This window comes from Diabrotica undecimpunctata, chromosome 2 (genome assembly GCF_040954645.1).
Source record: "Diabrotica undecimpunctata isolate CICGRU chromosome 2, icDiaUnde3, whole genome shotgun sequence".
NCBI classification, from domain to species: Eukaryota; Metazoa; Arthropoda; class Insecta; order Coleoptera; family Chrysomelidae; genus Diabrotica; species Diabrotica undecimpunctata.
In genome coordinates, this window is record NC_092804.1 from 65,833,851 (window position 1) to 65,841,936 (window position 8,086).

Consider the following 8,086-nt stretch of genomic DNA (forward strand, 5'->3'; position numbering starts at 1 on the left):
TTGGGGGAGACATTTGAAGATCATCTGAAGAATTTAGGAAACGTTTTTAATCGACTTAAAGCTGCCCGATTGATGGTAAACCCCAAAAAGTGCCAGCTTTTTCAAGGTAAAGTCAATTATCTGGGTCATATAGTCAGTAAAGAAGGAGTGGTCGTGGATAAGGGAAAAATCGATTCCATTAAGGAATGGCCAGTACCAACGGACAAACATCAAGTGAGAAGTTTCCTTGGACTATGTACTTACTACCGGAGGTTTATTAAGAAGTTTGCAGATATCGCTAAGCCATTAACGCGACTTACAGAGGAAGCAAGAGATTACCGCTGGGATACAGACTGCCAAAATGCCTTTGAGACCTTGAAAAAGCATTTAATAACAGCACCAATTTTGGGGTATCCACTGCCAGAAGGAGAGTTCATCTTAGATACGGATGCAAGTAACGTGGGAATTGGAGGAGTGCTGCCTCAGATTCAAGGAGGACAGGAACAAGTCCTCGGATACTTTAGTAAAGTTGTTTCAAAACCTGAGCGGAATTATTGCGTCACGAGAAGAGAACTTCTAGCAGTAGTTAAATCAGTAGAGCACTTCTATCAATACCTCTATGGAAGGAAGTTTTTAATCCGAACCGACCATGCCGCCCTTAAGTGGTTGATGCAGTTTAAGAATCCAGAGGGTCAGATAGCCAGATGGATCGAACGACTACAAGAATACGATTTCAATATTGAGCACCAGGCCAGAGTTAGCCACAGAAACGCTGATTCTCTTTCCAGAAGGCCATGTCCAGCAGAGTATTCCCACTGCAACAAAACAAAATCCAAGGAAGCAGCAGTGTTAAGAACAACGATGGTCAACGACGACTGGACGCCTACCAAGATAAAGGAAGAACAAGAGAGAGATCCAGTTGTCCAGAAAATTCGAAAATGGAAAGAGGAAAACCATCGACTACCTTGGCCAGAAATATCAAACCTATGCTCAGTAGTTAAGACGTATTGGGCCCAGTGGGACTCATTTATCCTGGAAGATAATTGCTTAAACGAGTACCAGAAAATGATGACGGTTCAGAGAAGAGAAGACAGTTGGTGATCCCAAAGAGCAGAATAGCCGAAGTACTTCGTCAGTTACACGACAGTCCATCAGGAGGGCATTTTGGTGTAAAGAAAACCCTTCAGCGAATTCGGGAACGGTTTTATTGGATGAACAGTTCCGACGACGTAAAAGACCGGTGTAAGAAATGTACTATTTGTGCTACGAGTAACGGGCCTTACCGAAAAAGGAGAGGTCCTATGAGACAATATAATGTTGGAAGCCCGTTTGAAAGAATAGCTTTGGACATCGCTGGGCCATTTCCAGAAAGTGAAAATGGAGGCAAGTACATGTTGGTAGTAATGGATTACTTCACTAAGTGGGTCGAGATTTACACACTTCCAGACCAGAAGGCCGCCACCGTTGCAGATAAGTTGATCCAAGAATATATCAGCCGATTTGGAGTGCCTTTGGAGATCCATAGTGACCAAGGCAGGAACTTCGAAAGCGATCTATTCCAAGGAATATGTGATAGACTAGGCATGAAGAAAACAAGAACTACCGCGTATCATCCGCAATCGGATGGTATGGTAGAACGAATGAATAGGACAGTTGGCAAGTATTTGACAAAGATGGTGTCCGATCATCAGCGAGACTGGGAAAAAAATCTTCCGTTCTTCACAATGGCTTACAGATCTGCTGTTAACGAATCAATAGGCTAGACACCAGCCAAAGTCCTATTCGGACGCGAAATGCGACTACCTTGTGATCTAGAGTTTGGGTGTCGACCTGGAGAAGATGTAGCAGGTGAAGATTATGTGATCGAATTACGACGAAAAATGGACGATGTACATGAGTTGGTCCGTTCCCATCTTCAGATTGCTAGAGACCGAATGAAGAAACCGTACGAGACAAGGGCCGAAAAGGGTTGCTTTAAGAAGAACGACAAAGTCTGGCTCTATAATTCCAAGAAGCGAAAAGGTTGTTCTCCCAAATTGCAGCACTTTTGGGAAGGCCCATATTTAATTATGGAGAAGATCAACGATGTCATCTACCGAATAAGCAAGATTCCGAGTGGAAAGCCGATGATAGTACACCATAACCGGCTGGCGTCTTTCGAAGGTGACCACGACGTAGATGAAGAAGTGGAAGTAAACCAAGTCCAAGATGTGTCTGATCTCACGTTTGAGGAATTCATGGGTGCCTATGGAGGTACCGGTAAAGCAAGACATGGTGTTACCACTGAAGAAAAACAAGATCTACTCGCGCTCCCCGATGACTACTCGCTGGCCCTTACCATCCCGGCCAGTATCAAAGACGCACCAGGGTTGGCATCTGTCTTTCGAAGGAAGTTCGGTCGAGTTGCAGAACTTCAATGCCAAGTGCCAGCTCCTGGGAAAGCCTTGAAACTCCAAGAAGCATCACGTTACCTTTTCTACCTGGTAACAAAAGACACTGCCCGTGACCAACCTACCTACCGAGATGTATGGGAAGCCTTACTTCAATTAAGAGAGCGCGTACTAGAGTCCGACGTGCAAAAGTTAGCCATGCCAAAGTTAGAGTGCCGCCAATTAGATTGGAGGGTTATCCAAAGTATGGTGGAGGAGATCTTTAAAGACACCGAAGTCCAGGTGTTAGTCTGTTACAATCCGCATAATTACTGGTGCGGAGAGAAAACCGTCCCTTGTCATTTTTATACAACTGGAAGTTGTAAAAGAGGGTCCAGTTGCCGATACCAGCATACCGTTCCAGTTCCAGTCCCGACAAGGTTCCAGGAGAAACCATCTTTTAAGAGGGGGGCAATTTTACGATAAATATCATGGCGTATAAAACTATAAATATATACCAGCATACCGTTCCAGTTCCAGTCCCGACAAGGTTCCAGGAGGAACCATCTTTTAAGAGGGGGGCAATGTTGCGATAAATATCATGGCGTATAAAACTATAAATATATTATGACTAATTCGTTTCTGTTCTAGTTGTTTAGGCCTATGATGAGTCATCCACGACTCGAAATTTCCAAGCAGGATAAAAACCAGTCTGGGGTCTTCGATGAGAGATCGCCGCATTCTCGAATGTGTTTTATATTTAAAGAGGAATTTTGTTGGAAAGAAAAACAGTTAATTTTGAAGATTGCGCCGCGTAAATTAAAATGTAACGTCCGTATTATAAATTGTATAATTATTCGTGTAATAAATATAATTGTATAATTGTAAATTAGTAATAAAGACTTTAATAAATTTGTAAGTGTTATAAATAAAACCTTTAATAAATAAATGAAAACAATAAATTAGAAGAATTAATAAAAACATATCAATACTATGTTTTGTGTATTTTTAAAATTTAAATAATATTTTTAAAATTGAATAAAGTAATTTTATTAGTTATATTTAAAACAAAAAACGTTATAAATATGAACATAATTCAATAAATTATTATGTTTGCTCCCAACGTCACCTGCTAACGTATCAACAAAGTTATGCTGTATATTTCTTCTGCATTGTTGCATAACATCGAGTTAGAATTCAATGTTGCATAAGCACAAGTTGTCACTTCTGACAGACTCGTCAAAGTCAGATTAAATATTAAATTATACTCCAGTCGTCAGAGACGAAAATGCCACTGAACCCCTAAAAATCATACGAACAAGCTGATATTTACCGAAAATGTCAATTTAGAACGCTAAAAAAGATGCAAAAAAGTTTACCACTTTTACCCCGGGCTTTCTCCTAAAACTCCTAAAACCCGTGGAGAGTAAAATCTCTACAGACTGATAAAGACAATAGACTAATCAAAGTCCTGACCACCTCGTCCGATAAATATTCTCATGTTCTAAACTATGGCATCTCTATTGATGGTCTAATCCACTATACCGAGCTCTCTCACGGAGCAAATCCAACTATTCCCACCCCAAAATACTGTAGCAAATGCTGCAAAAAACGGCCGCTCAATTTCAGAATGCCGACAACGATCCTTTTTATCTGTCCGAACTGCGGGACAAAACCATAAATCAAGCAATTGTCCTAATCCTACCTCACCCAAATGCCCGAACTGCGGAGGCGAATATCCCGCATATTCCAATCGTTGCCCGAAAAGGCAAGAAAAACCTGAAAACACCCACCAAACCCAACCTTTGTCGATCGAAAGATCAACTCCCCCCTTCGACCTAACCACTGATCTAAAAAACACTATCAAACTTAGCACCCTTGTGCTATTAAACATTCTGCCCGAAAGAAGGGACCTCATCACGTCAATCACGAGTTCAGTGATTGACAAAATCTTTGGCCATGCAATAGTATTGTCTTGTCACAATAACAAGGTCGACATAACCTTCCACCCCAACTTCTTAATCAACTGTTTATGGATTTCACAATTGGTGCAGTAAATTGTCAAGGGATATCTAAAAAGAGAGCCCAAATCAAACATATCCTGCAAAATCACAATATCCAAATCCTCGCCATTACAGACACACTTTGTCGAAACACTCCGACTTTTGCAAGATCAATCGAAATTCGATTGAATGAATCGAAGAAATCGACAATCTATCGAAACCGCTGTCAGGTTCCCGTGGGAATGGAATCCTCATCAAACACGGATTACCACACTCCCCCCACAAATTTCCACAAAACATCCCTCCACCCAACGTGGACTTCCTGGCAATTGATGTGCATCTCCCAAACAACCCGACCCTCTCTCTTAATAATAATCTCTTACTACAGCCATCCAGCGAGCCTGTTTTCTCTAGAACTTTTAGAGTATTTCTCTACTCTAAATAAAGCAATTCTCATGGGCGATCTGAACTGTAGACACACCCAATTCGTTGATCATTCAAGTAATCCCGAAGGCATCAGACTAACTGATATACTTCTAGACCTTCCAATCATAAGAATCACAAACACAGACTACACGTTTTTGAACGCAAATGGGGCATCTATCGTGGAACGCATTATCATTACTGGTAGCGTGATGCATAGGTTCGACGATCGGTGCCACATAGGCGATACAATAACGTCCGACCATCTTCCGATATTAGTTAACTCTGATATCATGTCACCCCAAATCCCAGCCCCCCCAAGACAAATAAAAGATTATCGTCGCGCAAACTGGCCACAATTCCAAGATTTCATTACCAATAATATTCCCGAGTTAGGCGAGCTTACTTAACACTAATGAAAGTATTGACCAGAGTGTAATCCAAATTGAGAACCTAATAATCGAGGCAATCAATCACTCAATTCCAATGAAAACAATTCAACCTTTTTCTCCGGCACTTCCACAATACATCATTGCCAAAATACACAAAAAAAGACGGGTTTTACATCAATACAAGATCAACAGAGATCCCCTTGCCAAAACAGAGTATAACCGCATCTCTGTTCAAATTAAGAGGGAAGTATCCATCCTACAGGCCCGGCAGTGGGAGGATACTACCTAGAAGTTAGATTACAGAGATGGGGCTAAATTCTGGAACAAATTTAAAGTCCTAACTAAACAAAAACTATCTCAACCATCTCATCTGTTGATCGACAATCAAATTATAAGTTCCCCTGAACTAAAAGCAGAAGCCTTCAAAAACTCACTTCATGAAAATTTTCAAACCCCAGACAACCCTAACATTGATCGCTTATTCAAACTCGAAACCGAATTCGCAGTAAGAAATACTCTCACGCATCAAACTCCAAACCACGTCCCAATCATGGACCTAATTACTGACAGAGAAACGGAGAGTTATTGTCGAATGGGCAAAAATAACTCTCCTGGACCTGACAATATCAGTAGAAGGTGTCTAAAGCAACTTCCTGAGAGTATAATCCCGCATCTCACAAAAAATATTAATGCATATCTCAAAAACTGCTATTTTCCTACTCCTTGAAAAATAGCTAACATCATCATGATACCCAAAAAGGGTAAGTCTCGCACAAATGTGGAATCATACAGACCTATCTCCTTAATAAATTCACTAGGGAAAGTCCTTGAGCTGATCTTAAAAGAGAGGCTCAGCGACTATCTCGACACACACAATATCATCCCCAAATTTCAGTATGGATTCCAACCAAATAGATCAACAAAAAATGCATTAATAGATTTCACCACCAAAGTCACTCAGGCAATAAATTGCAACGGTATCGCCATAGCCACTTTCCTCGATGTACAAAAGGCCTTTGATCAAGTCTGGCATGAAGGACTAATTCGAAGGCTGATGGACATCAGGCTACCTCTTCAATTCACTAAAATCATACATTCTTACCTTACGAATAGAACGGTTAGAGTGAGAGTAAGCGATCAGGTATCCACCCCATTCTCTCTCCGAGCGGGAGTACCACAAGGCTCAGTGCTAGCACTCCTGTTGTACACATACAACAGCTATATTCCCATTCAAACCGTACCACATACCCAAATGTACCTATACGCAGATGACACTGCCCTCCTCACGACAGTGAACAGTAACTGCCCTGAGAGAACCTTTAGAAGAGCACAAACTCTTTTAAATGGCGTCGAAGAATGGTGTAACAAGTGGAGAGTCACGCTCAATGCTGCAAAAACACAAACAATTGTGTTTCGCAGCCCAAAATCCTCACCAGGCATTATTCGTAATCGCCACGACCAAACGCCTCTGTATTTGATGGGAGAAAGACTCGTTACTAGCCCAACAGCTTCCTACTTGGGTGTTTTATTCACTAAAACACTTAATTGGGAACCTGATCTAAAGGCAACTTTAGATAGGGTCAGGAACCGAGCCCGTCTCCTAGGTCCACTTTCAGGGACGTTTGGAAAAACAAACAACAAGACTCTCACACACACTTACAAAACATTCATTCGACCCGTTATTGAGTATAAGTCAAACTTATATTGCCTTCTAAGGGCTATCAAAAGAGTAGACTGATCGCTGCGGAGCGCAGAATTCTGCGTACAACGTGCAGAAAACGCTGGTACTTCCCCTCCCGTGAAATCCACCAAACAGCAATCATCACCCTCATTATTGAGAGAATAAAAACTTTCAACAGGAACTTTTCTCTTAAAACTATCAACGGCACCCCATCCATCACGCAAAACACCCTAAAAAGTTCCTGTTCTTTCCACGGTCACGTATCCACCCGTAAGCCCCAAAACAAACATCTTCATCCCCCGTCTATTCTAATGCAGGCTTGCATTGATGAACTTCCGGAAGAATACGCTGACATTCTTGAGGCCACTCCACTGGCCTATCGCTCCCCCCACACCTAACCCTATCAAATCCTTTTCCCTACCCCGGACAGGGGGAGATTGGTTTTTTGCGGTTTCCCAATCTCACTACTCAACGATACCTGTCCGTCCCTGAGAAAATAGCCGCAACTATTTTCTCACCCGAATCGACAGCCGCCTGAACCGTCTATCGAATTCCGACGAGGCCTAGCCGTTAGCAGGGGCAACCGATAACAGAATTTTAGTGCAATACCTAGTTCTGAAGTCGATTTTCAAAACGCAAAAACGGCTGCAGGAACAATGGTTACTAGAGAACATGGTTTTGGTTTCTGTCGATTCGGACTCTTACACATTCACACTACATACAACTCTCACACACACACACACACACACACACACACACACACACACACACACACACACACACAGGCACACACACGCACGCACGCACGCACGCACGCAAGCACGCACGCACGCTCGCAGGCACGCACGCACGCATGCACGCACGCATGCACGCAAGCACACACACACACACACAAATCCAACAGTGAAAGGGGTCCTCTTTCTGCTACCGAAACATCCTCATCACCGGGACCTCCGACCATCTGCAGCCCACGTTACTTATGCGGGAACTGTGGATGGCCGGAGAAAATCTAAGTGATTCGACGGATTCTGTAACAACGAAATGGTAGCGTCCGTCACTGTTGGATTTACACACACACACACACACACACACACACACACACACACACACACACACACACACACACACACACACACACACACACACACACACACACACACACATTCACACTGAGCGAAATACGACAGGTCGACTCTCGAAAGCCGAGGCACCTCCACTCATGAGCACACTCGGTCACAA